This window comes from Lithobates pipiens, unplaced genomic scaffold (assembly GCF_037356315.1).
Source record: "Lithobates pipiens isolate NorthernLeopardFrog02 unplaced genomic scaffold, aLitPip1_a1.2 Scaffold_8, whole genome shotgun sequence".
Taxonomy (NCBI): domain Eukaryota; kingdom Metazoa; phylum Chordata; class Amphibia; order Anura; family Ranidae; genus Lithobates; species Lithobates pipiens.
Window position 1 is genome coordinate 430,262,922 of NW_027507903.1, and position 16,407 is coordinate 430,279,328.

The 16,407-nt window shown below is 41.5% G+C and overlaps 1 protein-coding gene and 1 pseudogene across 1 annotated transcript in view; both read left to right on the forward strand.

Annotated features, from left to right (window-relative positions):
• The window catches only part of LOC143964517 (leukotriene C4 synthase-like), a 67,708-nt gene that overhangs the window by 9,055 nt on the left and 42,246 nt on the right, over positions 1–16,407 (forward strand). The gene's annotated exons all lie outside the window — the stretch shown is intronic.
• Positions 2,436–2,551, forward strand: LOC143965486 (5S ribosomal RNA; annotated as a pseudogene).

The following is a 16,407-nucleotide window of genomic DNA, read 5'->3' on the forward strand; positions in this document are numbered from 1 at the left end:
ATTTCGGGGCCCCGTACGCGGCTAGGCTCCCAAAAAATTCCACACATGTGGTATCCCCGTACTCAGGAGAAGTAGCAGAATTTATTTTGGGGTGTCATTTCACATATGCCCATAGCATGTGTGAGCAATATATCATTTAGTGACAACTTTGTGAAAAAATAAATAAAAAAAAGTTTGTAATATTCCCGCAACTTGTGGCAAAATATAAAATATTCCATGGACTCAACATGCCTCTCAGCAAATAGCTTGGGGTGTCTACTTTCTAAAATGGGGTCATTTGTGGGTGTTTTGTGCCATCTTGGCATTTTATGGCCTTCAAAACTGTGATAGGTAGTGAGGAGTGAAATTACAAATGTAGGCCCTTAGAAATCCTGAAGGCGGTGCTTGGTTTTCGGGGCCCCGTACGCGGCTAGGCTTCCAAAAAGTCGACCACATGTGGTATCCCCGTACTCAGGAGAAGCAGCAGAATGTATTTTGGGGTACAATTCCACATATAACCATGGCATGTGTGAGCAATATATCATTTAGTGACAACTTTGTGTAAAAAAAAAAAAAAAAAAAAAAAAAAAAAAAGTTTTTTTTTCATTATTCAATCGCTTGAGGCAAAAAAATAAAATATTCAATGGGCTCAACATGCCTCTTATCAATTTCCTTAGGGTGTCTACTTTCCAAAATGGGGTCATTTGGGGGGATTTTGTACTGCCCTGCCATTTTAGCACCTCAAGAAATGTAAATGTAAATTCCAGAAAACGTACCTTAGTTTGTAGATGTGACAACTTTTGCGCAAACCAATAAATATACAGTTATTGACTTTTTTTTTTACCAAAGACATGTGGGTGAATACATTTTGGCCTAAATGTATGACTAAAATTGAGTTTATTGGATTTTTCTAATAACAAAAAGTAGAAAATATAATTTTTTTTCAAAATTTGCGGTCTTTTAATGTTTATATCGCAAAAAATAAAAATCGCAGAGTCAGTCAAATACCTTTAAAAGAAAGCTCTATTTGTGGGAAAAAAAGGACACAAATTTTGTTTGGGTACAACATTGCATGACCGCGCAATTACCAGTTAAAACAGCGCAGTACCAAATTGTAAAAAGACCTCTGGTCATTGATCAGCAAAATGGTCCGGTCTGAAAGTGGTTAAACAGGTGTTCAAGGGTATACTGCAGGCCCAGGATCTGGCAGCTTTATGTTTGCAATAGTTGCTAGGAGAGATTCTATCCTTCAGGCCTTGCGCCCTTCGTTAAGTACCATGCAGAAGCTCCTGGCTAGTCTTCCTTTTTGTGGTGAAACAGTTATTTGGAGATTTTTTTTAATAATACATCCAAAGAAATTCTAGTGGAAAAGTGGCAGTCACGATGGCTTCCGCTGTCAGATTCAAAAGGTAATCCTCAGGGTTAACCCCCATGGACAAAAGTGGTCTTGGGGGAGGAAACCTACAAGTACTGAAGCCTCCTTTTTGAGGAGGTGCCCCCGCTCGCTCAATAGGGGAATTCTTCTGCAGTTCTCAAAGATCTGGCAGGACTTCCTCAATAGCTCCAAGGTACAAACTGGAGTTCCAAGAGTTCCTGTCTCCTCGTTTTCTCAGATCAAACGTTCCTAAGGATCCAGACAAAAATAAATCTTTCTCTCAAGCATTTGACCATCTTTTGGCAAAAAGTGATCACGGTGGCCCCCATGTAAGAGCAGAGGTTGGGGTTTGGTTAAATCCAAATGGACATTCTGGATCTCAAAAATCTAAATTCAATTCCTAAATATAACCACTCTTTTCACATGGAGTCCATCCAATCAGTTATCTCCATCCTACAAGGAAGAGAACTTCTGGCGTCAATCAGCGTCAAAGATGCATACCTTCCAGATGCCTATTTCCTTGCCCACTAGTAATATCTACCTTTTTCAAGGTGGAAAATCTTCCTTTTCAGTGTGTAGCTCTTGTCTCCAGTCTAGCTACTGCACCTTCAGTGTTTACAAAGGTTCTGGTCCCTCTTCTAGCCAGATTAAGGGCCCAAGCTATAATGATTATGGTTTACCTGGATGATCTGTTCTTGATAGTCCAGTCGGTAGCCCGCTTAGACCGAATTACGGTCACCACATTCAACTACCTGGAATATCTAGGTCGGTTTCTCAGCCTAGGAGAAATCTTCTTTAAAACCATGAAAAGGGCTAAGATACTTGGGTCTGATCATAGGTACACCCATAAAAGGGTATTCTTGCTCCAGGCAAAGATCAGCACCATAAAGAAACTGATTTAGGTGGTCGAAGCAAGATGAATTCTTCTATTCAACTTTACATGAGGTTGTTGGAAAAGATGGTGGCTTCATTCAAGGCCGTTCCTTATGCTCAGTTTCATTTGAGACTGCTGCAAAACATTATCCTATGAGCTTGGAACAAAGGGTTCAAGCTATAGATTGCCAATGTGTCTGATGCCAAAGCCTACAGCCACATCACGCTGAAAGCACCCAATCTCGTCTGATCTTGGAGGCTAAGCAGGGTCGGGTCTGGTTAATACCCAGATGGACCACCTGGAAATACCAGGTACTGTCGGCTGGGTATGCTGAAGCCTCAGTTTATGGTCAATATCCAAAAATCTGCAAAGGGGAAAATCCTTCCTTCAGTTACCATGGAAGTGGCCCAGATCAGAAATGGCCTTGCCCATTATCTTTCTAGAAATTCAGGCAGAGCACTTGGTTCTGAGGGCCTGAACGTTCAGTTTATGGCATTGTCCTGCCAGGATTCATTCCAACTATGCCACAGCAATGGTCTATTCATTCCAACTATGCCACAGCAATGGTCTATATTAATCACCAAGGGGGCACACGAAGTTGTGCGGCCCAGAGAAAGGTTAATCATATCCTATCTTGGGCAGAAAAAAATGTACTTTGCCTATCGGCGGTCTTCATTCTAGGAATAGAAAATTGGCAGATGGACTACTTGAGTCGCCAGCAGTTGTTCCCGGGAGAATGGTTCCTTCACCCAGATATTTTCCTGTCAATATGCCAAAGATGGGGGAATCCCAGACATAGATCGGTTTACGTCCAGGTTCAACAAAGAAATAAACAAAGGATCCACTAGAATGCGGAACAGATGCCTTGCTATTCCCGTGGAATCGGTTCTCACTGATTTATGCATTCCCTCCTATTCTGCTGCGTCCATGACTTCTTCGTAGGATCATGTAGCTTCCTAGGAAGTAGGTGATTCTTGTGGCTTCCAGCGTGGCCCAGGAAATCTTGGTATGCATGGATCATAAAAATGACAGTAGGGGACCCATGGACCCCACCGCCACGGTCAGACCTTCTTTCATAAGGTCCAGTATTCCATCCTACTTTACAAATGCTAAATTTAACAGTTTGGCTATTAAGACCCACACTCTGAAGAAATGTGGGCTGTCAGGTTCAGTGGTTTCTATCTTGGTTAATGCAAGAGAGCCGGCCTCCATAATTAATATTATGGAGTCTAAGAAGCATATGTCTCCTGGTGTGAAACCAGGGGTTGCACCCCAGGAAATAGGTCAAAAGTAGAATCCTTAACTTTCTGCAGATGGGGTGAGAAATAAAGCTGGCCTTAAGTGCTTTTTAGGATAGGTCTCGGCCTTATTGGTATTATTTAAACGACCATTTTTGCCTCGCTTTCTTTGGTTCATAACTTTATTCAGGGGATAACAGCTTAATCCACGGTTAGGTCACCCCTAAACCCTTGGGACTTGAATTTAGTTTTGCGGCATTACAAAGCAGCCTTATTTTGGATCGAAACAACATATTCCCTTGGTTCTTTTTTTTTGATAAGGAAACTATTTATTTTTTCTGGTAATTATATCTGCTACAAGAATTGGCTGCTTTTTCTTGTAAAGAGCCATATTATTATTGTTCTCAAGGATAAGGTAGTATTGCGTCCTCATCCTAACTTTTTACCAAAGATAGTATCAGGTTTTTATCTAAACCAGGATATTGTTCTATCTTAATTTTTTCCAGAACCCTGTTCTATGGAAAAAAATCACTACATTCTCTTGTGTGGTGAGAGCAGTCTACTTAAAGATGACTGCTCCGATGTCCCACCCCTCTTTCTAGTATACACGTGTATTGCTTTGCTACAAAACTGGGATGCTCCCGGTATGGGAGGGGTTATATAGGGAGGCAAATTCCTGTTTAGGGTGTGCCAGTGTCCAGCACCTGAATGTGGACTATAACCCACATATTTATTACTATGGCTCTGTGTCCCGTGATATACTTCAAAAGAAAAGGATTTTACAGGTAAACTGTTATAAAAATCCTATTTTAACTACAGCAAGGTTAACGTTGACAGCCATGGAACTTGCAAGACCTCAAAATGAATTTCTCTGATTTTTTGACAGATACTTTGTAAGCTACAACACATATACCATGAGCCTAACACAAACCCACAACTTTAAGCAAAATGTAAAACTATTATGGCATACCTCCCAACTTTTTGATATGGGAATGACGGACACCTATCAGCCAAAGTATGCAGGCATAGGACACACCCCTTACCATGCCCCCTTAAAGGAGAATTGTACAAAAAAACAAGATTGGTTAAACCCACAAGTGTTCTTTATACCACTACTATTCCTTTACATTGGCTTTTGGAATTTACAAATGCAGAAATTTAGAAATCAGATGAAAGGTTTAGCACTGGAAAACACTTTTTGATAAATAAAAGGTGCATTTTATATACAGCTATATAAATTGTACCAAAATGAGGGACAAATGAGGAGGAATGAGGGACAGAGGGACATTGCTCCAAATCAGGGACAGTTGGGAGCCATGTTATGGTAATGCTATCACGTATGGTCTGAGCACTGGCAGGCTTACCCCCCACCCCTTCAACCTCTGCAGCAGTGCTGGCAGCACTCATGTCTATTTCCCAAAGACCACCTCTGGATATGATGCTAAGCAGGTGCACTCAACTTCTTTGGCCTGTTCTGAGTGGAACCTTTCCTGTTAAACGGCTGTATGGTCTTGGTCACCGTACTGCAGCTAAGTTTCAGGGTCTTCTTATAGTCTAGGCCATCTTTATGTAAAGCAACAATTCTTTTTTCAGATCCTCAGAGTTCCTTGCCACGAGGTACCATGTTGAACTTCCAGTTGCCAGTATGAGAGATTGAGAGCGGTAACAGCAAATTTAACACACCTGCTCCCCATTCACACCTGAGACCTTGTAACACTAACGAGTCACATGGCAACGGGGAGGGAAAATGGCTAATTGGGCCCAATTTGGAAATTTTCACCTAGGGGTGTACTCACCAGTGGTTTAGACATTAATGGCTGTGTGTTGAGTTATTTTGAGGGGACAGCAAATTTACACTGTTGTACAAGCTGTACACTCACTACTTTACATTGTAGCAAAGTGTGAGTTCTTCAGTGTTGTCACATGAAAAGATAATACAATTATTATAGATAAAGATATATAAAAAATGTTGTTTTTTTTTTAGTTAAATCAAGATCTCCTTTTTTTTTTTTTTTTTTTGATTATTTAAAAAAAATTTTCTTGTGATCTCCATAATTTTGTTAAATTTGTTTGTGTCAAGTTACCACATTAACATTGTTATCTTGTATTTTTTAACTTCAAGGAGGTTGGTTGGTGTCCCTTGTTAATTTGACATTGTATTTTTGAAATGTACCTGCCTACTCCCAAACAAACTGGCCTTTTTAATAAAAACACATAGGCAAGTATTTTTTTTAAAAACAAAATTACAATTTATTCTGGGTCATAACAAAAGAAAGAGGGAAGGCAATGCTGGAGAAACTGCAGAAATCTGCGAAGACTTTGGACCCCAGGGCAGACATCAACTATTTGAAAAAGAAAATTTGGTAGCCTGAGGAGTCCATACAATAGTGAGCACAATCTGTTCCTGTACTCCGAGAGATCAGGAACAGCAGCAGATGACATATACTATGTGGTACTACCACAGCCTGCATCTTCTGTCAGACCAGACTGAACCCAGGCCATAACTTTCTTGTCTTACTTGCACGCTTGCTTCCAGGCTGTGGCTTTGTTTGGCAAGTTGTGGCAGGAGGTGGTGTAGGAGGAGGAGGAAGAGGAGGAGGAGGAGGAGGAGGATGGATGAACTTACAAAGGTGAGCATTTTCTGTCATTTTTCCACTCAACCCCTTATTTAGGGTCTGTAAAATTATGTTCTCACATAAGAGGCGCTGTCCCTTCTCCATTTCCTGCCTTTTTTGCTGTTATTATGCAGCCATAGCCCTCTTGAACACTGGTGGGGTTCCTCAGGGTTGCATGAGCATCCCAAATGAAGGCAAGTGCTGCCTCCTCCACGTTCCTCCCCTTCCTGGGCCTTTTTGGTGGAAGGCGGAGAGGAGGGACCTGGGATTGGGTCAGTCCAGTGGGCCCGGCCACCTCCTAGCTGCCACTTCCCCCTGCCACCTCCTGTCTGCCACATTCCAGACCCTCATCCTGGCTGAGGCTTTCCTGTGTATAAAAAGGAACATAGTTTTCGTTTTTGCTTCATCAATCACACACAATTTTCAGCTCAAGACTATTGCAAATTAAATGTTAGTAAATAGAAAAGACTATCATTCTGACCCCAGCATTTTTGAATCTTGCCCCAATCACTTTTGGCCACTACTGTCTGTTGATATGTAAAACAATTTTTGCTCAATCATTAATTTCTTATCATTAACATCTAGTTAACATCATTCATTTTAGCACAAGAAATATGTAGAAAAATACTAGCTGGGCTCCTCCACTTCTTCCTGGCTGGAAGGCCCAGGTTGGTCCTCAAAAGCCTCAGCTGGGGGTGGAAGGAAGTGTGGAAAGTGATGGCCTCATATCAGTCTTCTAAAAAATGCATTTTGTCATAGTACTACAAACTGGGTACATACACATCCTCTGCTGTTTCTGACCTCTGGGATGCCAGGACCTTATTATGCTCCTTCTTGTATGTGCTCCTCAAGCTACCAATTTTCTTGTCCAAAAAAATCATTGTCTGCGTTGGGGACCTCCGTCTACATAAATTCCAACAGTTTTTCCAGCACTGACTTCCTAGCTGGTCTGTTATGGTATAAATTACGTTTGACTCGCCACAAACTGGGCAGCTCCCTTTACCTATCTATAAACTGGCTCATAAACTCCAGATTTTTGAAGGGATTCAATATTTCTGCAACACAAAAAAAAGCCCTAATATCAGGCTAAACTCTCATAATCTTATCACAATATAGGCCTCAATCTAAAAGCAGTATAGGCCACTGATGCCCCAAATTGAAATGTTACCTTCGTTCTCACTTCCTCCACTCACCGATCATACATCCGTCGCTTTATATACACTGCGCATGCGTGAAACTCCGCCTGCGTCTCCCACCCCTGATGTTCTTTCTAGTATATTCTCCGCTCCTTCTCTTTCGGCGCAGTGAGAGAGGACATGGCGGAGAGACAGCAGGTGTGTAATTCTAGTAGGGAGGAAGAGGAAAGGCCGGAGCCAGAAATGTCACGATCCCAGAGGAGATTTAAGGCCTCAAATATGGTGGACATCTTGAAGAGGGCCGACTATGATGCGAAGTATGGACCGTACAGAAGGATCAAGAAAGTGCTTCTAAAAAGTAAGTAGTTGTCATGTGTTCCTATTATTATTATTATTATTACTTGCATGCTGCTCCATGTGCTTTTCTTTACTGATGTACAGTTTAGGAATCGGTCCTAATTTGTTCATGCCTATTTGTATTAAAATAAGTTTTTAGTACATTGTTGTTTAAATGTGTTTGTAACTAGAATGAAATGCAAACTGGATTCAGTGTAATGAAAGGAGAAGACACGCTGTTTACACATCTGGACTCAGGCGCACTAGTGTGGGACACCAGTACAAACTTTTTAGGGTGTCCCTCACAGGTGCTCCATGGGATACTAGCGGTGTCTCCATGTGTGAATATTGTCCAAAAAAGGTAAGTATTCCAGCTTTGGTAAGGGAAAAAATCATTTGTTCAGCTTGGAACTCTGCCAAAACAGACATTTGTACCACACTTCCAAGCAATGTTTCATATTCCTATTTCTGGCTATAATATCTGTGTGCTAACTATACCTTTTTTGTTTTATTCTCATAGGGGAGAAAAGACGCATCTGAGGACACCAGGGACCCCCCACCTACTAAAGAAGGGGAACTCAGCGTCAGCACACAACCTGAGGATGTGGCGGAAGGAGAGGTGGATGACATGGTTGAAATAGTAATTGCAACAGGTGAGTGTCTGAGACCACAGCTTCAGGTAATAGATGTATGCTGCATATTTATAATATATGTTGTGTTTTTTGATTTTAGGTGATGTGCTGTGTGTTGTGGAAGAACAATCTATTAATTTCACCAGTGAAAGTGCACAAATGCTAATCAAGGACATAATGGTGTGTAGTCGGGATTTAGATATCATAAAGCAAAACACCAATGATGTTAAACAAAAACTGAAGAACATGATTGATGTATTAGGGAGAATCTAAATAACAACTACATGAAACCATTTTTTTATTTTTTGGAAACATTTCCTAAACTTTTTTATACATTTTAAAAGCCAAATTTTGAAGAGTGTCAACATGTGCTATCTGCCATCATGGGATATCAATGTATGCGTTTTGTGGGTGCAACATCTTCCTCGCAACTCTAGTAGGTGAGAGGAAGGGGTGCACCCCCAAAACACGTCCTTTGATCCCCCATGATGGGAGCTAGCACATGTTGACATTAGGCACGAGATCAGGAGGGAAATGCCCATTTTAAATCTCAATTTGTGTGCATCTTCAAAATTTGGCTTTTACAGGGGTGACCTCACCCCATCTGATTAAGGCAATATCAACTCAGTTTTGACATGCTACTGTCTGATATTGCCTTCAATTTTTGTACGTTGAACTTTGTAAGTTACAGAGTTGTGTATGTTATGGTTTTAAACATGCCTGTTAAAGCAAAATCTATAACGAAAAATGTCAAATTTCATTAAACAAAGAAGTATTTTTGGTGGAAAAATGTTTTACAACGCACATGTGAGTGTGCACGGAGTAAGTTGTGTGGCTTCTTCTTTCAATGCTCAATGCCAATTTTTTTATTAAGTTGTTGTTTACAGTGACAACTGGGTTATTTAATAAAGCAAAATCCACTTGGCACTACAAGTGCACTAGGAGAACCGAGGAGACAGCTAAAAAACACAAGCAGTAAATCAAATTCAAGATGATTTTAGATCAAAATAATTTTTTATTTTATAAAAGGATCACAAATTTTCTGGCATAGTAATGGCCCCCCTACCAGTAAAATAGTCCAGATAGCACATCAAGGCACTTTGGGGGGGTAGGCCCGGGACGGCCAGGTTCCAGGGCCATCATTGTAGTTATGTCCTGAATTGTGGCCTCAGGCCCAACTGAGGCCACATAATTTGGAGCATTTATCCGTAAAATAATTATGGAAAATACAGCACGCTAGCACTATGTGATTCAGTTTATACACCGCCATGTTTATTGCCATAAGAAATGGGTGGAACTGGCTGGCCATTATACAAAACGCATTCTCCACCACTCTTAAGGCTCTGGCCAGCCGGTAATTAAAAACTCTCTGGGGTGAGGGTCCTCTGGGGGAATGGACTCATCAGATGTTCACCCAGACCAAATGCTTCATCTGTGATGAACACAAATGGGAGTCCTTCCACATTCTCTTTTCCGCAGGTGGCAATCCCAAGCCACCACTCTGGAGACATCGGTAGGACTCGGTGTGGGCAAAGACTCCACCATCCGACATCTGGCCATTCTTCCCCACATCCACGTATAAAAACTCATATGTTGCCGACACCACTGCCATCAATACGATACTATTAAACCCCTTATAGTTAAAATAGTATGACCCCGAGTGGGGTGGTGTGATGATGTGGACATGTTTCCCATCGATTGCCCCTCCGCAGCTGGGAAAGTTTCAATGCTCGGCCATTCCTGTGGCATTGAAGGAGACTATGGAGTCAAAACAGAAAAAATAAAATTGGTACATTTGCACATAACATTGCAAGCAAATTAGACAAAAAACATTCTTGGCCAACATCAGTATAACATTTATTTTAAGGAGTATTTAAAGACAAAAAGATGAGGTACACTTATCAGATTCCTCACCCCCTCTGATGGCCCATTGTAAAAATGTTAGGGGGGTTCTAGATGAGTTTGGCACCCCAAAAAAAGCCTATGGCACTCTGCCTAAATTTAAGAACAACAATAAAATTTGTACACATTTTAGGGGGTGTTTTGGGTAAAGCACTACGATGGAGCTGACAAAAAAAACATTAAGTGACTAGGCTAGGTGTATAGGGGCCCAGGATAGCATGCTGGGGAGGTTAGTGAAGGCAGATATGTATGAAGGACAAAGGAGCATTAAAAGCATACAGCATGCATGAGGATAAAGAGGACATTCACAGCATATTACAATCACGGTAATTAGGGAACGATGAAAGAAATACAATACATTAGCAAACATTAAATACATATAATGTTATGTTAAAGGAGAAATCTTACCTTAATATAGTCCTTCTGCAGACTTCTCCCCATTGCCAAGTACTACAAGGTGGCAACAAGCCTCTGCTCTGGAGTGATGGCTTGCCACATGCAGGTGTCCTGCTTCGTAATATCAGGGGACAGCAAAGTCGACAGATGGCAAAAAACGGGGTCCGTCATCTGTAGAAAATTCCTGAAATCATCAGGATTATTCTCCTGGATCTGCCACACCAAAGGCATATGACAGAATTGGCCACGCTGGAGCAACCAATTCTTGGTCCATGAACTCCTCCCCACCCTGTTCATGGACTGGGCTTGGGTCAAAGCAAGAACCCCAACACCAAGCCCCCGCACATCTCTACAAGTATGTAACCACAACATGGCTTCAAAACAGTCGGCTGGTCAGAACTAACTAATTGAATGCACTGAAAAACAGAAAGGCCTGAGAAGAGTGAGCTGAAAAACGAGCAGACAAGAATGCACTGAAAATCAAATATGTACTATAATAATAATACGCACTGAAACCCAGATGCAAACTGACTACCCACAAGCACAAACAGAAGAGCAGTAACGATCGGAAAAGCACAAGTCTGAAAAGCGCAAATCCACTCTCACCAAACTTCTACTATCATGAGATTAGCAGAAGGAGCCCGAAGAGTGGCACACTGGCTATTGAACTTCCTCTTTATAGTCCAGTTGTACGTGTTGTACGCCACCATGTTCTTGACTGTTGAATGTTCCGAGAACTTTTGTGTGACCGTGTGTATGCAAGCCAAGCTACCATCCAAGAAAAATCAGATTGTGTGTACGTGGCATTAGAGTAAACTTGGCATAATTTTTTACTTTAAGGTCCCCCAAAAAGATACCAGAGAACTAATGATAAAGAGGTTTAACCTGTACATACGAAAAGTTTCTTTACAGTATGAGCTATAAAAATTTTAAATAGTTTTCCACATGAGCTTGTTCCATCCAACTCAGTAAATTACTTCAAAAAAGGTTCAGATGCATTTTTAAATTGACAAACTATAATAAATGTTCTACATCGTTGATCCAGGTAGTATTAAATTACCTTAGAGTAATAGTTGTCAACCTATAAAAAATAGGAGATCTCAATTGCAGCCGCTGAATGTACCTAAGGGTATTCAAAATATGTAAAGATACAAAAAACTGTCAGACTTCAAACATACCAGATGAGATGACCAGAAAGATGTAGACATGACAGAGGAAACAATCAGACTGCAGACATTCTGAAAATGGTGTTTGAGGCCCAGCAACTGGGAACATTTTGTGAAACTACCAGAGACGATGATAATTATTACATGGTGATTACAGCCCCTTTGCAAATCAATGCTGCCACTCCCACTACTGGGGTCTGCAAAGGACTGCACAGGAAGCACCAAAGGGCTACATGTGGCACCCAGACTGTAGGTTGAGCACCAATACCTTAAAACTGTGGCATAAAATAAAATCTATGCAAGATCTCACCCTATACAATTCCTGCCTCCATGCTGACAAACAAACCTATTTTGTCACTCTTAAGCCCCATACACACGGTCGGACTTGTACAAACTTTTCCGTGGACTTTTGTACAAAGTGTGTTGTCCACAAGTTTGTATTGCATACACACGGTCGGACTTTTTGACAACAAACACGAACGTAATGACGTCACAACGTACTGACGCCGCTTCAAAAGAGGACGTTCAATGACTCCAGCGCCACCTTTGGTCAACTTCTGTATTGTAGTCTGATCGTTTGCAATGGTTCTGAGCATGCGTGTTTGTACCTTGTACAAAAGTCCGATGCTTTTGCGTACACACGGTAGGACTTTGCTCCATCGGACTTTTGTTGCCAGAAAGTTTGTCCGTTCGCACAGCCAACAAAAGTCCGATGAAAACAGAAAAAGTTTGTCCGATGGAGCGTACACACAGTCGGATGTTGCTCCAAAACAGCTAATTTGCATGTTTGTTGTCAAAAAGTCCGACCGTGTGTACGGGCCTTTAGGCCGCGTACACACGCGCGGACTGTTCGCCCAACTTTGTCCGCTGAACAGTGTTTGGGCGGACAGTCCGCTCGTGTGTGGGCTTTCAGCGGACAGTTTCAGCGGACAGTTGGACGGACAAGGTTTTTCGGAAATTCCGTAAAACTGTCCGCTAAAACCTTGTTTCAGCGAACAGTCCGCTCGTGTGTAGGCTTGTTCGACAAACAAAGTTGCGCGCATGCTCAGAAAGGATTTTCACGCCGAAAGCTATAATGCAGTGTATAGGACGTCGTATTTTTCGTCCCGTCGTACGTGCCGTTCACGTCATCGCGCACGGTTTCAGCAAACTGTTCGTCCGTCGTGTGTGGCCATGTCCGTCCATGCTAAGTTTGAGCGGACTGTTTGCTGAAACTGTTGGACGGACAAAGTTGGGCGAACAGTCCGCGCGTGTGTACGCGGCCTTATTAATATTCTGTCATCCAGTACATGTCGGCTCTTCAACACGTTTAACTCTAATCTTTTTCCCCCACCACCTCCAACCACTAATGCCGTGTACACACGATCGGACTTTGCGGCAGACTAGGTCCGACGGTCTTCCGATGGACTTTCTGCGGACTTCCGACAGACGTTCCGAACGGACTTGGACACACACAATCACACCAAAGTCCAATGGATTCCACCGTGATGATGTATGACTGGACTAGAATAAGGAAGTTCATAGCCAGTAGCCAATAACTGCCCTAGAGTCGGTTATCGTACGTCGGACTAGCATACAGACAAATGGATTTTTCGATCGGACTCAAGCCCATCGGAAAGATTTGAAACATTGTTCTAAATCTAAAGTCCGTCTGATTTTTTCCATCAAAGTCTGGCCGTGTGTACACGACATTACTCATTCACTGCCCAAGAGATCAGCAATTACTTCAAAAAAAAGATTGATGCAATTAGTCAGGACAGCTCCACTGTACAGATTTCTTCCCCACTTAACATACCCAGTCTAAAAGCACATTCAATACTTTCTTCTTTTGACCCGGCTAATACATAAGAGGCTACCAAACGGCTACCAAACTTTTCTCAGACGCTCACCTAACCAATTGTCGTCTGGACAGTGTTTTCACACAACTACTACGATCACCCTCTTCCCCTATCATTTGCCCTCTCACTCACATCTTCAATCTCTCCCTCTCTACTGGCATCTTCCCCTTCCCTCTAAAGCATGCACAGATCATCGCCATACTTAAAAAGCCCTCACTGGACCCCCACCAATCTATACAACTTTAAGACCCATCACCTTGCTCCCATTTACATTTAGAATGCTTAGACCTCATTGAAATTGGAGCGACTTCTCATGCGTTTTGACAGGTCAAATTGCATGACACATTGTACCCTTTTGCCGGTAATCACGCTGTTCAAATCGGTGTGACTCCGTCTTTGTGGGGCCGCATCATTTTGAAAAAGAAGTTCCTGCACTACTTTTGGCGGTTTTGGGTGCCACTTGCATAGACATCTGCGCAGAAAGCCGCACAGATGTCTTCCGAGTCACACCCAAAGTTGCACTGACATGCAGCTTTGAAATCATGAGATGTCAGATTAAGTTGCATGATTTCAAAGCCGCAGTCAATGTGAATGAGGGCTTAGTCTACAACCATAAATTCTAATACCAGAACAGTTTGGGTTGGGTTAATCATACAGGTGTCAAAGGGCATACACTGATCAAGTATGCAGATTGTGTTTTTTCCATTTAAGATAACTGCATGTTAAATACAGAAAACCTATTGTAGACATGGGCAAGCTTGGAGATGGTAAGTATGTAATGAGCCCCTAGGGAGTTCAACCCATAAACATAACTAATAAACAGGATGCTCTGGGAGTCCTGTGGTTATTATAAGTGGGAAACCCAGAAAAGGCAACCAAAAAATAAATTATATAGTAATTACCTATACTCTGTTGCAACATATTGTGTTTAATCTGTGAGCAAATCCTAAAAATCTGCCAATATCCTGGTGCAAACCTTTACAACAATACCAGTGGTAAGACAGTGGGAGAGCTGTATCAAATTTGCTTCACAGCAAGGCAGCAAAAAATAGGTTAATTTATATAAAAAAACAAGTGAAGCTCTCCACTTTTAATAGTAATGAAATCAAAATGTGAATATACAGTATATGCACTGAAAAAAATTACTGGTAAATCTCTCAACTAAAAAGATTTACAGTTTATCTACTAGATATACCAACTACTCCTGAGGAAGCTCACTTTCGGAGCGAAACATGTTGAGTGGTATATTTCATAAGCTCCATAAACTGTATCAAAATCCTTAATCAAAGAATGTGATTAAGTGTTTTTACTTTATTTTTTTACATTGTTTTGTATTTCTTGTGTATAATAAAAATTGGTGTTATTTTTACGCTATTTCCTTCTGCTTGATATCGTTTCTATTATGATATATCAGCACCTTGAAAGTCCCTAAGGGTTAGATCCCTTGCCCCTGTTTGTTTTTTCGTATATATTTGAGGATGTGGTGCTAAAAATCATCCAGGCTACACCTCCTTTCTGTATATTTTGAATGTTTCAGGAGTTTGCAGGCAGCAGCAGTGCTTGTAGCCAGGTAGCTGTGTGCTTTGTGCAGCTAACTTGCTCCAAGGTAGTTGTTGTACAAGCTGATCAATAACTGTGGCATCAGTGGGTGAGAGTTCAGGAGAAGCTAACTGTGCAAAGAAGTAGAAAGAGAAAAACCCTATAATAAAATGTAATGACAACTAACATATACAGCCCCCCCATATACAGCTCACCCCTCACTATATACAGCCCACTGTGCCACTATATACCGGACACCCCCATAATATATAGGTCAACTCTCACCATATACAGGTCACCCCAACTATATACAGCTCACTCCTTTCTATATACAGGCCACCCATCACTAAACAGGTCTCCCCCCCACTCCCACCCTATATACAGGTCTGGCCCTGTACCTAATACCTGTGGACCGTCCATCACAGTCACACTCCTCCTGTCCAATGCAGTGAGTATCAAGGAGGACCAAAAAGAATAAAAAAAATCATGTGTACTAAATTCTCCTACAACTGTTGTTTTTTTTGTTTTGTTTTTTTGTTGTTGTTGTTGTTGTTTATTGTTTCTGATTGTGCACAGTCTTTCATATCTGATTTTTCTTGTACGAAAAAAAGAGTACACATTAAACTAAAATTGCTAGTTCTGTTCCCCCATTCATATAGCCATGGTACAAAGTATATGTCACTGTTTAAATATTGAGTTATTTGGGCATACTACCAAACCATGGCGATAAAAATAACATTTATGCAAAAAGACAATTATCATGACACTAAATAATTTAAAATTATAAACCATGGAGTCTGGCAGGGATGCATTTTTTCACCCCTCAAGTATGGCTTTCCAGTCAAGATATTTCCATTCTTACCCAGCCCAATTTGAGCTCTTGGTTGGCCTACCAATTGTCTAATTTTCTGCAGTCCATACCATATACTGGACTGTACGTTAGATCTCTGCTTTTGTGTATCTCTGTTCAGAATCATGTCACATTTGTTGTCAGCCTTATATAAACAGCTTATTGAGCCTCAGAAGGTTATATCCCTTCATACATTCCCCAGTGGGAGTTGGAAAATCTCCTTTTCGAAATAGCAAATTAACAGGATCATCGCTCTTACTCATAAATCCTCCACTGCCAACCGTTTTCAGGAACAGGGCTACAAGCTCCTATCTAAGTGGTATAAGGTCCCAGTGCCACTTAACAAATTTTACCCTCAAGTCTCCAAGCTTTGCTGGTGCTGTAACAAGGAGCCTGGCACGATCCTACATATTTTTTTAAAGTGTCCTCTGCTTACCCAGTTTTGCACAGGGGTAAGGAACGTAATCAAACAAGTGACATCTGTTGACCTTGGTGTGGACGCCCTGGGATATCTTCTACATCTGAACTCAG